The sequence below is a fragment of the Acromyrmex echinatior genome, chromosome 16 (assembly GCF_024713525.1).
Source record: "Acromyrmex echinatior isolate Ae372 chromosome 16, ASM2471352v2, whole genome shotgun sequence".
NCBI lineage: Eukaryota > Metazoa > Arthropoda > Insecta > Hymenoptera > Formicidae > Acromyrmex > Acromyrmex echinatior.
The window spans coordinates 6,779,248-6,794,299 of record NC_141867.1 but is presented as its reverse complement, the minus strand read 5'-3'; the positions used below and the strand labels follow the sequence as shown (position 1 = coordinate 6,794,299).

The window sequence follows — 15,052 nt, the reverse complement described above, 5'->3', positions numbered from 1 at the left end:
GTTGTGACGATGCAAACGGATAACGTCGTTCTATCTCTTTCAATGCAGAATTCTTTTTTTTCAGGATTTGGAATTTATGGTAAATCTACAGTTATGTATATTAATTCTGTATGTGAATAATAAAGTATTTAATTTGACGCGTACACTCTGAAAATGATTGAATTATAATTTTATATAAGCAATCTTTCATACACACACAAGAATCTAATTATAAAATTGTAGAAGTAATCTTGTAATTCTAATTCAAGCATATATTTTTCATTAATAAATTTATAACGTATTAATATCGAAATATTATTTCTTTCTAAATTTTTTGTATGAATTTGTGCATATATATTTGGCTCGTGTATTTCGAAGAAGATGAAATTATAATTTAATGAGCAATTTTTTAAAATTTAATTTTGAAAAATAAAGAATGTTTCAGTCAAAACTGTAATTCTAATTCAGAAACAAATTTTTCATTATTTATGATATGTACTAACATTAAAGCATTACCTTTTTCTATATTAAATATATTTAGAGATCCTATAATGGATCCTATAATCGTTTAATCCTAAACGATTTTATCAAAATCCTACGAAAGAGAAAGTATTGTATATACTTTCTTCCTGTATATATATATATATATATATATATATATATATATATTGTATCTCTTTTACTTATATTGTCTTACTCTATGATCTTAATTAAAGTTATAGAGTGAGATAGTATAAATTAGAGTCAGATGATATATAAAAGAAAGAAATATGTATACCTTTCTATATCTATGTAGAATTTTAATGATAACTCACTCATGTCCAGATTTTGTTACAAGTTCCCTATAAGTTATATTAAAAAGATAGTCGTAACTCGACACGTTTAATTTTATAGCAAAAATATCAAATGTCAACCATTACTTTTTTCTCGCATTAAAAAAAAGCGCGTGCAGCAATTAATTATTAAGAAAGTTAGACTCTCTCGTACAATTCTTTTTCAAGTAAGATTTTTTTGTAGACGTCGTTATATGATATCGTAATTAAGGGGGACCCTCCTTCGGATAAGTAGAGAGAACAGAGTTGGAGGATAGAAACTGCGCGCTTGCATAATGAAGTTTCTCGCTGAGAAACTTAATGGCGATTCGCCGATCTGCGCGTCCGCGGGCACGCAAGTTCTTTTTTTGTTGGCATTTGCGGTGCCGATGCGGTTCGCGGTTGGAGCAGGATCCAATAAGAGAACAGTAGGCAGATTCAGTTTCTGCGGCCTCTGTTGCCCGATTCTTATTCCCTCCCGGTTTCTCTTTTTCACAGCAGCGGCGGCGGCAGCGGCAGTAGAAGCGAGCGTTACCCTTCGGCTATGTACCGTTCCTCAAGTGTTACCCTCTCGAAAAGAGCCGTGGCGAAGTCGTGAGCTCTTTCTCTCACGATGCTTCGCCAACCGGCGCGCCGTTGCCTTCCGGTCGACGAACAGCAGAATTATCATTTTATCGATATCGAGAGTTCGTCGTTATGCCGGGATTCGTCGGACTCGGACGACGAGCACTCGTGTTCGCGTGGGAGAGTCTGCCGTGATATATTCACGCCGTAAATGGATAATCGCCCGGTTATCACAGAAGCGTAAATAATATTTGCATTTTTATCTCAAGCTTTCTCACAATTTTAAATAAACATCGACCTGCTCGTAGAATTTTAAAATTGAATACGTCAAAGTGTAATTTTGCGTATGATATAAATACATGTTAGGGTAATTCCGGCAAATACGCTGCGTTGTGATTTACGCCGTAGAAGTCAGAAAAAATAGTAGGAGTGGAACTAATTTTCCTGCAACTATTCTCTGTTATATGCCTTTATGTTATATGCCTTTATATTATTATAGTGTTACGATTTTAGTTTCTTACTGTTAATATTAATGAAATTATTATGAGTTGAATCGATTCGTCGAGTCGTTGTGTTAAGTAGCACTATCATAAATTAATCTATATGAAATGATTACTGGACGTGCAAAAGACTTAGTGGCTCTTTCGTGATACATGAATGTAGAGGAATAATAAAGTATGTTGTATAATAAATACAAGTACTTCGCTCTTACATTCTTTGTTTAATTTGACTTATATATCCCATCAGTTTGGGATATACAGTATTTTTAGGGCGCGATTTATGCTCAAAGCACACAAAGTATGAGCGCAGATTGAATTCAGTGCACTAAATGCAATAAACGCATTACATGAAATATGTACCTAATATCGTAACACTTGTAATACATGTGGCAAGATTGTAATTATTATTTATTACTTTATATACATACTTATCATTTTCTTATTCCTTAATAAAACTTTATAAACGCATTTTATAAGTTATTGTGTCATTTTATGTCTTATATGCATTATTTGTAAATTTTTCATGAGTAAATACCCTCCTCTCCTCCCTCTCTCTATGAATAATCATATATCTCATCCATATGAGATATACGGTAAAAATGCAAGGGTTTAAAAAAGTTCATTTTTTAATACGAAATACAAATATTTCAGATTTCTAATAAATCTAATAAATCAGATTTAAATAATAGACAGTACAAAATTTTCACTGATATAGTTTATCTACTTTAAACATAGTAAATAATACTTAATAAATTAAGTTTTTGATAGGCACGGTGTATACCGGAGTAGTTACTCTATACATATTTCGAAACGGTTTAGTCGACATACGTTAATATCCTATTGATTCAGTATGATTGCGTTTGATATATCGAATGTCGATAACAATCATATTGTTGTTGTTTAGACAATAGCTCGTGCTGCTTTTGCTAGAACGAGTATTGATTTACGTGCGTTTGACTTAATAAAAATGGATTCGTAATTCTAACATTGATTAAAATAATATGAGAAAAATTGAGATTGTAAAGGCATATAAATCTGGTTCACATTGAATTAAAGCATTTCATTAGAATAATTGTAGAATGAAATACGCTTACTCGCAATAGTTTAACAACGTTGGCTTCAATTAAATATTTCGCTCAACGCACGCGAAATATTTGTTGTGCGTTTCCAACTTGTATATGCACGTTAAAACGTATAATTAAATTAGGATGCCATTTCTGGCGGAATGCATTCTCTATTACATTATCTCGGAGCGCTTGAGCTTTTATGACGTAACTTGTCGATATAGATTTTAACGAACAGGGCATGTGTAATGTAGGTCAACATTATAAATAATTTTGGGACGAATAAATGATCTGTTTTTTATATGCACGATAAATAATAAAAATGTAAAGTTAGTAGAAGAAAAAGCAATTTAAGAATAACAAAGACAAGTAGAGTTATTTACGCATTTTTGTGGATTCTACGCTGTTGCTTGGAAGCCGTAGCATTGCCGCGGGACTTCTATCTGCTTTGTCCGGTCGGTCGGTCGAAAAAAGGAAACTCGCAAAATGTCGGTTATTCCGCGGCTAATAAAGACTGCAATCTTGCACGATAGCCTCGAGTTCTGACTGTCTTCCGTTGGCAGGGCGTATTACCGTGGAGAGCACTCTTGGGCACCCACCGGCGAAACGCATACATCATGAGGGATGTATGACGCTCTAAAGAATAGGATGCATCTCTTATCTTGTCGAGAGATCATCGCGTGTAATGCGTGGCTTTCATCTTTGGGCTTCAAATCAAGGATGAACAGCATACGCCTCGCGAAAGAGTCGCGGAGACCAGTGTTATCTTTGACGACGCGCGATGTAGGTGGTACAAACGAGTGACTCATGTCTGCGTATAGCAAAGGACTTTTAAACTTTTACGAAGTTCGCCCTCATGAGTAATATTGTAATGCACATGTATACGTTAACAATGACAATTTCTAATTATTCACAGCGAACGAAATTAATTTTAGAATAAACTAAAGACCCTCTGTAACAGTTTGGCCACGAATAATTTTGTTAAAATCCACGAAAGAGAAAGCTCTCTAAACGCTTTGGAGTGAAATCTCACTTTAAGAATGAAAATTAAGCCAGTCGTGAAAAAGACTCAATTTTCAACCCTTAAGAACACATTTTATTGACATTTTATTTTTTAGAGTAACAAGTTCATGATGATCAGCAAAATTTAGTTAGTTAATTCAAGGATAATTCCAGATAAAAATCCTGATTTTTTTCAGAATTTATCCATCGATCAAGTTCCATTATTTAATTAATTTCATTGATTCATGCAACACTACTAAACGCTTTGTATTCAAGTTACAATAGAATTCTATACAAATGAATTGAAACGCTAACAAATTATGGGAACAATATTATTTATTGCCTTATAAATAATATCAAACAAACGTTTCATCAATACAAACGATTTTTTTTACTATATTCTATTTTAGACATTAAATTAGACAAGTTTTTTTATTGATAACTTATTAATTATAAGAAAGAATTTATACCCAAACACAACTTTTCTTTTTTTTCATGCTCAGACTTTTTTAGAATAAAAGAATGATAAATTCCAGGCTAGTCCTGAAATTTCAAGAGTTTTCTAGGAATTTTTTCCCAGAATATATAAAATTCCAGTATAATTTCAGGATCCAAGGATATTCAAGAATTGCTGGACATCATGAAGAGTCACTTTAAAAGTTTTAAAGAGTATAGTATAACATATATAGAGAAAACAATACATTATATTGTCTTCTCGTTCGTGTGTATGTGTGTGTGTGTGTGTGTGTGTGTGTGTGTGTGTGTGTGTGTGTGTGTGTGTGTGTGTGTGTGTGTGTGTGTGTTACATACTATCTCATTACGTAATTTTGATTAATTACAAAATGAGACAGTACGTATACAGGAAAACAGTACTCTAAAACTTTCAGAGTAAATCTCATTCTGAAATCTTACTAAAAGATTAAAAAGATTAAAAATTGAACTTTCTGAAGACTAGCTCAATTTTTACTTTTTACAACAAGATTTTATTCCAAAAAATTTAAAGAGAACATACATCTTTTCCTCTTGCATAACTTTGATAAAATCATTTGTAACTTTGTTTATTTTAAAAATCCTGTAACCTGTTACATTTCATCAAACAAAGAAAAAAATATGAATTGTCAAATTACTAATTGCTTCTATTATCAGATCCGTAAGCTAAGATTACTATGAATCAATAGAATTCTGTCTAATTCATTTTACAGTTCAGACGAGATTTAACTGTACAAAGAATCGGTATCATTCGAGGATGCCTACAGAAGTTTGCATCATGGAGTTGAAGCGCGAGAAGATGTCATTGATCCCATCTCTTTTCGTCAGGAAAGATCCGTCCAAGTTGTGGTCGCGGGTCTCGTCCACGCGATCTGCAAACCGTGGCGAATCGGTAACCGCTCGCACGCTCGCATATGACGCGTAGAATTTTACGACCGCGAAAGCCCGTCGCGGCACCGATCCAGAGAGTGGCGCTCATCCGTGGTTTTTGAGGCCAACCCGCGAGAAAATTTGCGGTTCTTTGCGGACGGAATTGCCGGCCGTGACGCTCGTTTTGGCAGGAAAGACTTTCACTATTATACTAATATAATTTAAAGCAGCAATCTAACAAAGATTTCCAAAAGAATGTGGAAACTTGAAAAACTTTCTGCTATTTTTGTAATACTGAATGCGAAAGGCGGAATTTACTGAGAGAAAAGTGTTTGGTATTTGTGACTATAATTGCATGATAAAATAATTATGATCAGCTCCATTTTTGTGGTTATTACTGCTACAATAATAATAATATATATAGTTTTCTCAAATACAAAAAAATTATACCATAAATTATGAAAATTTCAAATATTAATATAATGAAATATCAAGATAAAGAGTAAATAAAATAAGCATTTTTATTTAATACATGCAATCGCAATTATAGTAAATAAATTATTTTCTTCAATTACTCACTTATTCACGTAGTAATAACTAAAAAATACATTTAAAAAAAATAAAAATTTTTAAGAATTTTTTAAAAGTTTTTTAAGCAGCTTGTGTGAATAGTATTAATAGCACAGTTAACTTAATATTTGCATAGTTAAAGCAACTATAAGTATACTGCAAATCTACAGTTGTTTTAAAAAATGATTATAACTTATATTTAAATTATGGTAATTACAATTATTTTTTCTTTCAGAACGTACCCAAAGAATAAACCTCGCGATTTTTCTACAATCAAAAATAATATTGCTAATATGTGTGTGCGCGCGGATAGTATAGAAATTCGATTTCTTATAATGCCTTGCACTTAAATGTTTGACTCAACTTCCCTCCACGCTCCATCGATACAATGGACTTTTGTGTGACTTGATTTGATTTTCATTATTTTCTAGCCAGACTTTACATGCAATTTAAAGTACTTTTTACGCTATATTTATTTCTTACGTCTCTGAACTGTAAATGGAGGTGCGAAAGAGCACACCTACGTGACGGTTGAATCTTCGCATAAAACGGTCTTTGTATGATTTTTCATGAGATTCTAATGATCGACTATCGTCGGTTAAGTGAAAAATATGCTGCGGTAATCGCGAGAAAAAGGGATAGCCCTGAGGCCATTGTCGTTTCGCGCGTTCAAGCGCGACCAATTCAGATTGAGACGCGAGAAAGACCAGGTTCCTGCTTTTGTCTCGCCGTCAAGCGCTTCCCGTTGCCGACAAAACAGCTGGCTTGTGGAGATTCATCCGGCATTGGATTATCATGATATCGTTGGTTTCCGCGTGAGATTTTGTTTCGCTTTTCCTCTCTCATGCGACGTCCGCTGAACGAATGCTTCCGTCCGCCGAGAAAGTGGAGGGTAAACAAGAAAAATGAAGAGATCCATCGCGCGCGATCCTTGGCTTTATTATACCGGATCTTGCCGCGCCACGCTGGCGGATTCGCACTGGACGAACGAGGCCATAAACTCGCGGTTACTCCGTGCCGTATCCTCGCCGACGACGAAAACGCTGCCCAGTCGGCAGATAGCCGAAGGAAGCGTAATTGCGCTTAATCGCTGAGCTCGTGGTGCCCCACAGGGTTCGCCGCAAAGCAAATTCGCCAGCGAATCTTCATAACTTCGAAGCCCCCTCGTGCTTTTCAAGATCAATTACACACGTTGAGAAATTGTGCAAAAGTATTAGGATCTAATACTGCGATATTTCTAATTTTCCTCACTAAAGATGGATAAAAACATTAACCAAAACGTACGTTGTAATGACAAAGTCAATTTCTTTGTAGAAATATTTCTACAAAGAGAGAGCTTTCTATCTCAGAGCAAATAAAAATATTATTTTAAAAAAATTGACTATGTATTTGTCATTATAACGTACATTTCAATTTTTAATTACCTTCAACGAGGAAAGTTGAAATATCGTCTATTCTTTTTAGCTAATTTTTTTTTATTTTATTATAGAGTACTGGGATCATTTTTATATTCGAAAATGGATTAGGCATATTTTACACCTATTCATCGATCTTGTTTTACTGCATAGTCAATTTTTTAATCTTATTCGATCAGATTTACTGCTATTTTCGTCATTTATCCTAATATATTATTTGATATTGTTATACTTTAATTTATAGCAGTGAAAACAGTTTCCTTTCTGGGTATATTCATTGTAGTTTCTCGACAATTTGTTCAATTTATAAATATCTTTCTGTAAAACGTTCTAGATTATGACATTGCGAGTAATTCATTATGTCTCGGCATCGTACCACGGTAGTGGTTCATTGCATCGCGGCGTCTCACTACGACGAGTTTCATCATGATTTAAACGCAAGTCGTGAATTCAGGTCAGCCGTGCAATTCCGCGAGAATTGCAAAGAACAATAAGATCTAACACAATAAGAACATCTATCCGATTGGTAGATACGGGAGCTCAAATTCATTTACGGAAAATAATTATAAAAGAGAACCATACAGAGCGACCGTACTTAAATGTCAGTTGACATAATCTTGACTCCAAAAAATAACTGAGCAATCCACTTTCGCATTATATTACAATATTATTTATTTAATTCAACATATCGATATAATATTCAATATAAATATTAAATGATATGCTAATATAATATCTTCAATTAAAATTTGTTACATCTCTAATAATGATTACGTACATTAGAATACTCCTATTTACACTTAATTTAAATTAAAGAAAGAAAAATCTTATTTCTATTTCTCTGCTTAATAATATTTTTAATGCAATTGTGAAATTAGCTTTTGTAATTAAATATACTATTCGGGTTAGCGTATAATCTCCATTTTTATCGGACTTAATTTTTCTGTGACTTTACAACGGAATGTTCACAACGAAATGGTTTCTACGGTCGCGTAAGATGGTGAAGAGCATATTGGAAGACGCATATCGTACGATGGTGCATACGCGTTTAAAACTGGTTTACCGTCCATGCATGCTCAATGGTAGCTTTAAAGAAAACAGGAAGGTGGGTTGTGTTTCGCTGTGAGACTATTTCCCGCTTCCCTTCGTGTACTAACATACACCCGAGGAAACTGCGTGGCATGACGTGACAATGACTTTATCGCAGGAGATTGTATCGCGAGAGCGATCGTACACTCGTCAATTATTCTAAATTTTTCTGACTATATTACGCACTATCAGGAAAAATGCACATATTTGACCCGGAAATAATCACCTGATTTTTTTTTTACGTAAACAATCACCTATTTTTAAACCATTAAAATTAAAATCACTATTATTAATAAAATATATTGTAATTTTTTTTTTAGAAAATTATAACTAAATTTGTATTCATAATGTTCTCAAATATGAAAATCGATAATATCCCAGCAAATAAGCTGATGTTATTTGTCGTCATTTTAATATAAAAATAATGCAACGATAAATAATGTCAGCTTATTTAGGGGATATTATTGAATGTTTTTCGTATTTGAGAATATTATGAATACAATTTAATCACAATTTTCTAAAAAAAAGTAAATAGAAACCAAATAAATGTTAAATGGAAGCATGTTAAGTAGTTTATTATGACAATATTTTTTAAAAATAAAGATTTTAATCAATACAGTGTTTTTTTATTGCAAGTTTTTAATGGACTTGAATATTTAAAAATTCGAAAAGAATATAATTATTAAAAAAGAAACAATATTCACACAAAACAATATTTTATATAATGTTATTTTTGCTGTTAGAAAACATGTAGTTCTTAATTGTAATATAATTATTGAACAATTCTTTGAATTTTTAGTCATTTTGTTTAAGATAATTTTACAAGATGGATAATATTTCACTTTTCTGTAAATAATATTTAATTCTTTTAGCGGGACCATTTGAAAATTTCCTATATCTGAAATTATAAAAACAGTCTGTTAACAGTCTACTTTAAACTCGTGTTTAAAATATATCAGAGCAATTCGCAGGATGTTTCCAAGCCGACATCTAATAAAAGCCGATCCCCTTTTCGTGAATTATATTCTTGGAGCCAGCAGATTCTTGGAGCAGCTTGCACGGAGAAGACATCTTGTAAAAGAGAGTTTCTCATTAGCCGTGCTCGTTCAAGTATCTGAATCCGGTTTTCACGGTGTAAGATGCTCGCTACGAATCGGTAAGCATTCAATGCTTACCGATAGACAGGCACGCGTATGTGCTGGTGAACCAGAATATCGCTCTCATTTACCGAGCGCATGCATAAGCGTTGCAGCACGCTCGTCCACAATGGTGACGGAAAGCGAGCCACGAATTCGAGCGACTATATGGTCATGCAAATTACATTCGCACAATTCTAGCAATTTGGTTAATTCCGACTTCCTGCGGATATGGCTGATTAGGAAATTGGGAAATCTGATTTTATCACATAATAATCTGTATATTTAAGTAATAATTAATTTTAGCATGTAACTGATAGGTTAATTAGCTATCGTGAAGTATCCTGTTGTTTTAGGATGTCTTAAAATATTTATTTTAATTCAATTGAGAGAAGTAAACCTATTTTCAGTCAAAACGAATCTTGGTGCTTAAATATTTCGGAGTGAATTTATATTCAATTCTGCAAACCGCGCTTTTTTGAAGTGCAATCGTAAATTAGAGTAGTAATATCACATATTTAATTGACAAGTAACTTAATAATTTTGATGTTAAGTCTTATTATTAGAAGGATATTAATAATTGCAGATCCGCTTTGACCAAAAATAAATTTATTTCTCTTAATTTATTAAGTCTCGTCGACCTAATACGAATGATAATTATTTATTTCAAATTAGTCACAAATAATACTAAGCAAAAATAATTAGCTGTATTATTCAGTAAATAAATTCTAGAATTATTTAGATTCGTAATACATCCTCGTATATAGCTGCTTTTTGATGAATTATACAATAATTCTAACGTCAATAATTGAGTATTTTAAACGTGATTTTCTGATTTATATGTAATATTAGTCTGGTTCCGAGCGAAATATACTGAAGAAAATATACTGTTCAAAATATATTTAAATTCCTGATCCAGGTAAATTCTTCATTCGAAAGTCTGTTTTAGACTACCTAGCAGGTGCAAACCGGTCTCCGAACTTTATAATTTGCAACGGCTGCAAGGTAGTAGGTAGAATTGTTCGCTCTAGCGTCTATGGAGGGCAAAGCAATCGGTGGTGGCGCACAATAGACACATTCACACGTATCCCGCGTGTATATGTTCGGACGTGATACAGCACGGTGGTGGTCGTTAATAAACGCACAGCTGGTGCCCGTTCCACGGGCAATGCGTATCGCATGAGTACGTACCTAAGCGGCGTAAGAGTGTATCTAGTAGATGCTCTATCTCGCGGGCGTGCATAAGCCTAGCGTAAGCACGCGACGATCCCAATACCTTCGTACCTACATCATTAGCGAGCCGGACCCGGACAGATATCCGGTGTGTAACGATTGGCGGGAATCATAAATCGATCATTTAATTGCGCTCCCGCCGGGAAGAGCAGTTCACTAAGCCCGCGGTCGCCTTCGTTCGCGGCCACCGACCGTTATGTGCCTTCGCCCGCGGTCGAGCACGGAGAAGATCGATGGCAACGAGACGATTGACTTGAATGGACCGCGCGAGAGCCCGTTAAATCGCGAAGGAGATCGCCGGGAGATCCGATCGCCGGCTGCCGCGAAGACGCGGAAGTCGGAGATGTGATGAGCGCGGCTGATTATCGCCTCGGATCTACCCCGTGACGGCGCAACTTTGAGCGGGTCGAGCCGGACGGAAGCGATAGGCTGATCATCCGACGTCGATTAATTCAAGGATTTAGGAACGTGCGGGTTTCAGAAGTTTCGAGAGTCTTGAGCGCAACAAAGGACAGAATTGATTTGTGGAAATAATTATCCACACGTCTCTCAATAAAATCTCGCAATGACGCTTGGGAGGCGATGCGTACATACAGTAGCTTCATCCTCGAATGACTCGTCAAAGAAAGGTACGTTGACACCGAATGAATTGATTTCCGCCTACGTGGAGGTTGCAAGGTCTTCAAACACGTTATAATATCGTTGTCACCGTGATATTTTTTTTTATATTAATTTGCAAACATGAGAGTTGTTCAAAGACTACATAAACGATATATAGTCAACGAGTATTAATTTAAATTAATTACACAGTCGTTGTCGATTTTTTTCCGCTTTCTTTTGCAAATCCTACAGATTTTAATTTAAAGCGGACTTTATTAAATGTCTGTTTTTTTTTATTCCTGCTCTGAATTCCTGCATTAGAACTCTTAATTCTCGCTTTCGTCAAATATCAAATATATCTATCTCTAAATTCTAAAAGTGTACACTAGTTCAGCCTCAAAAAACAAACTATAACTCGAGAATTAGCGAGACTAAATCGCTAAAGCGGCGTCTATAATGAGATTTTAAGGCGTAAAACTTAAGTTTTTAAGCTTCAAGTTGTAAGAAATTGATCAATCAAATATGAGGAGAACAATCGACTGAATCGATGATGGTCAATTTCTTAATACGGTTTAAAGCTTAAGTTTTACATCTCAAAATCTCATTGTAGACGCCACTTAAAGCAGATATATTCAACTTTAGCTCCGTAATGTCGACGCAAAAAATTCATATGGGTAAAATTTTGCTTCAGAGCTGAAATGCAGAGAACGACGCATTTGAAATCTTATATATACCCACAGCCTTCCATTTCAGCTCTGGAGCTAAAGTTAAATATGTCTGCGCTCTAAAGATATCGAGATGGTAATCAATCTTCAGAATTATTTCAAATTTTTAAATAATATTCTTATCTTGAGAGATACGTCGCCGATAAAATTGTAAAGGGCTCTTGTAAAATAATTATAATCAATTTCATTGTATAAAATGGCTCTTGTAAAATAATTTTAATCATTCGCTTATCGAAGAGCATTCAATTTGTCCACGATATTATGCGGCCGCTACATAACCGCGGAACGTGAAAAGGCATCGGGATAGGGCATCGAGATGCACCGGGCGGGATACTCTCTCTCTCTCCCTACGCGGGAATAATTACACGGTTTGCATCCGAATAAAATAATCCCTGTGCGCGGCCGAGTTCGCGATGCATCTTACCGAGCGATCTCATCTCCGAATGATTATCGACGCGATCGCCGCGCGCGTACTGTAATTGCGCGCGATTATTCTCTCCTCCTCCTAGATCTATCCGGAGCTATTGCGGCGAATCATTCGTCGAAGGAGGCGCCGAGGAAGCGCAATCCGTCCGGAAACTCGCGTCCGAGACATTGTATTGAGTCGCACGCGAATTAAACTGATTTACAGGCCGATGCGTATCGAATGGCGAACGCGCGAGCCTACGATTTCAGTCGATTATCTGTGCGGTAGTTTCATCTCATCGCGCAATTAACATACAGAATAGTTTCACGTTCTTCGGTTTTTGCATGTCTTGAAATCGAAGTAAATCTTTTATTAACTAGAATTGAATCAGTATGATTAACTCTCGATTATAATAACGGGTCATTTGGACTTAAAGGAAAATTTTTAGATTATTATATAATACCATCTGTACGATTGAATGCTATTATGTGACGATTGTATAATATTAAGTTCTAAAGAGAGGTTCTAAATATGGGGATATTTCGATTCTTTCAAAAAATCGATTCTTTAACCAGAAGACAATTTTAAATTGATTTTAAATTGATTTTATTTGCAAAAAAAAAAATGATTTTTTTAAGCAAAATAAGAGATTGTTTTGAACCGATTTTTTAAATAAAAAATCGCTCCTTTTTCAACAAAAAGATCTATCTCAAACTGATTACTTTTCTTTAAAAATCGATTTTTGATGAATCGGTTCGAATTTCTAATTCTAAATTGTAGGCAAAACAACTTTGAATCTTCCTCTATCAATCGCCATAAAGCGAACGTTCACTTGCATTTTGCACTTCAAACAAGACGCTTTAGAACTTAAGTGTAATTTTCATAGCTGTAGTTGAAGTTTAATTAGTTCTTTTTCTAGATCTAGATGAATGATGAATTGTCTAACAAAGCCCAACACAAATTAATTCTCTAATAGTCTTTGTCCTCCATTAAAGTCTTTGTTAAAATTAAAAATTGAAATTTGATTATATACTTATTAAAAAAAGAAAAACTGGAGTATACATACATGTACACACGCATACAATCCGTTGCGCATTATGCATGATCGTCGACGTTCACACGCATGTTCGCGCGTTCTGTCAAACCAGTCGGCACGCACGAATGCGTAACCGCACGCTATCCATCGATTTAGAAACGATGGTTTTTGCCGCGAACTGCATTCAAACATTCGTACGAGTAGAAGAAAGATGCACATTGAGAAAAAATGTTCTAAATTTTAATATTTATTTAAATATAATGTTAACTAAACATTTACTTACAATAAATATTTACTCATTAAAAAGAAATGATAGTTAAATTAATACTTCTTGTACCAGATAAATACAGCTTTAATAAATATTTCGTAAATATTTAGTTAGCGTAGTATTCAAACAAATGATTTATTAAAATTTAGTGTATTTTTTCAGTTCACTATGATATTCACTTTATAACATTCTTATAGAAATAGTAAAAGAATATAGATTTTAGTTCGATCTATGAATAATTTTGACATAATAGTGGACAAACAGGACTGGAGAATAAATTTGAATTTAAAATTTGTTTCTTGATTTATATTTGGATTCATTCTGACATAAATTTGTCAGTCGCTGGAGAGCAATTGCTCACCAATCGCTAAATTTTTTTCAAGACTCAAATTTGTCACTCTAATTCGATTCGTTCAATTCGATTCTTCCATCTACTGATGGATTCTTATTATGCATGACGCAAATATAACAGAAAAAATCTATAAAGTAGTTCTCTGTGAGCGGCTTCGCAGCTTGTCAATCCTTATGAGAAAGTCATATACGATTTTACGTGCTTTTGCTTATGCATAAATATGTACTATCGTATTTTTCTATGTTGGAAAAAAATAAATATTTCAAGCATTATTTATTTAATAAAAATTAATTTGGAGATTAAATCATTGAATGAAATATTTGATGTACGTAATGATTATGATATTAACATTAATCTCATGATCATCATAAATGTAAAAAACTTTAATTAAATTAAAAATTTTAATTAAATCAGATAATACCAATAACTTTTCTTATTATAGTCTTTAATTTGGTGAATTAATAGTTAATAAAAGGCGTTAAGAGTGGTAAACTATTGTGCAAATGTAATAAAAATATTGTTAAATTAAACAACATTAAACGACGATGCCATTTATTAACTATCAATTTACTGTTTGAATTTCGGGAATCTTTATTGTAATTATTATATTTAATTAAATTTTTTTTTTGCTTCTGATGCATGTTTTTGCGGTATTCCGTAGTTCACGAGATTCTTACGTATGTAGATCACATCAAGTTTCGTTCGCTCAGTTTAGCCTGGCGATAGAACGACGTTCGTTCACCGACGCGGTTATATCGTTCGATTGGAACACGTTCGAGTGAATTTCCGAAGGAGTAATCTCGATCTTCCTAAGGTGAGGGTTATAGATATAGTCGTTCGTTGTTCTTGCGCCACGCACCAAATTGTTAGTTAGACGATAGGCAACCGGACCGATCGCCGTGTATTTATTCCGATCATTGGAGCCGCGATCGACGGGGAAAA

The 15,052-nt window shown here is 34.2% G+C and overlaps 1 protein-coding gene across 2 annotated transcripts in view; it reads left to right on the top strand.

Annotated features, from left to right (window-relative positions):
• The window catches only part of Cad99C (cadherin 99C), a 129,145-nt gene that overhangs the window by 42,347 nt on the left and 71,746 nt on the right, over window positions 1-15,052 (top strand). The window lies entirely within an intron of this gene.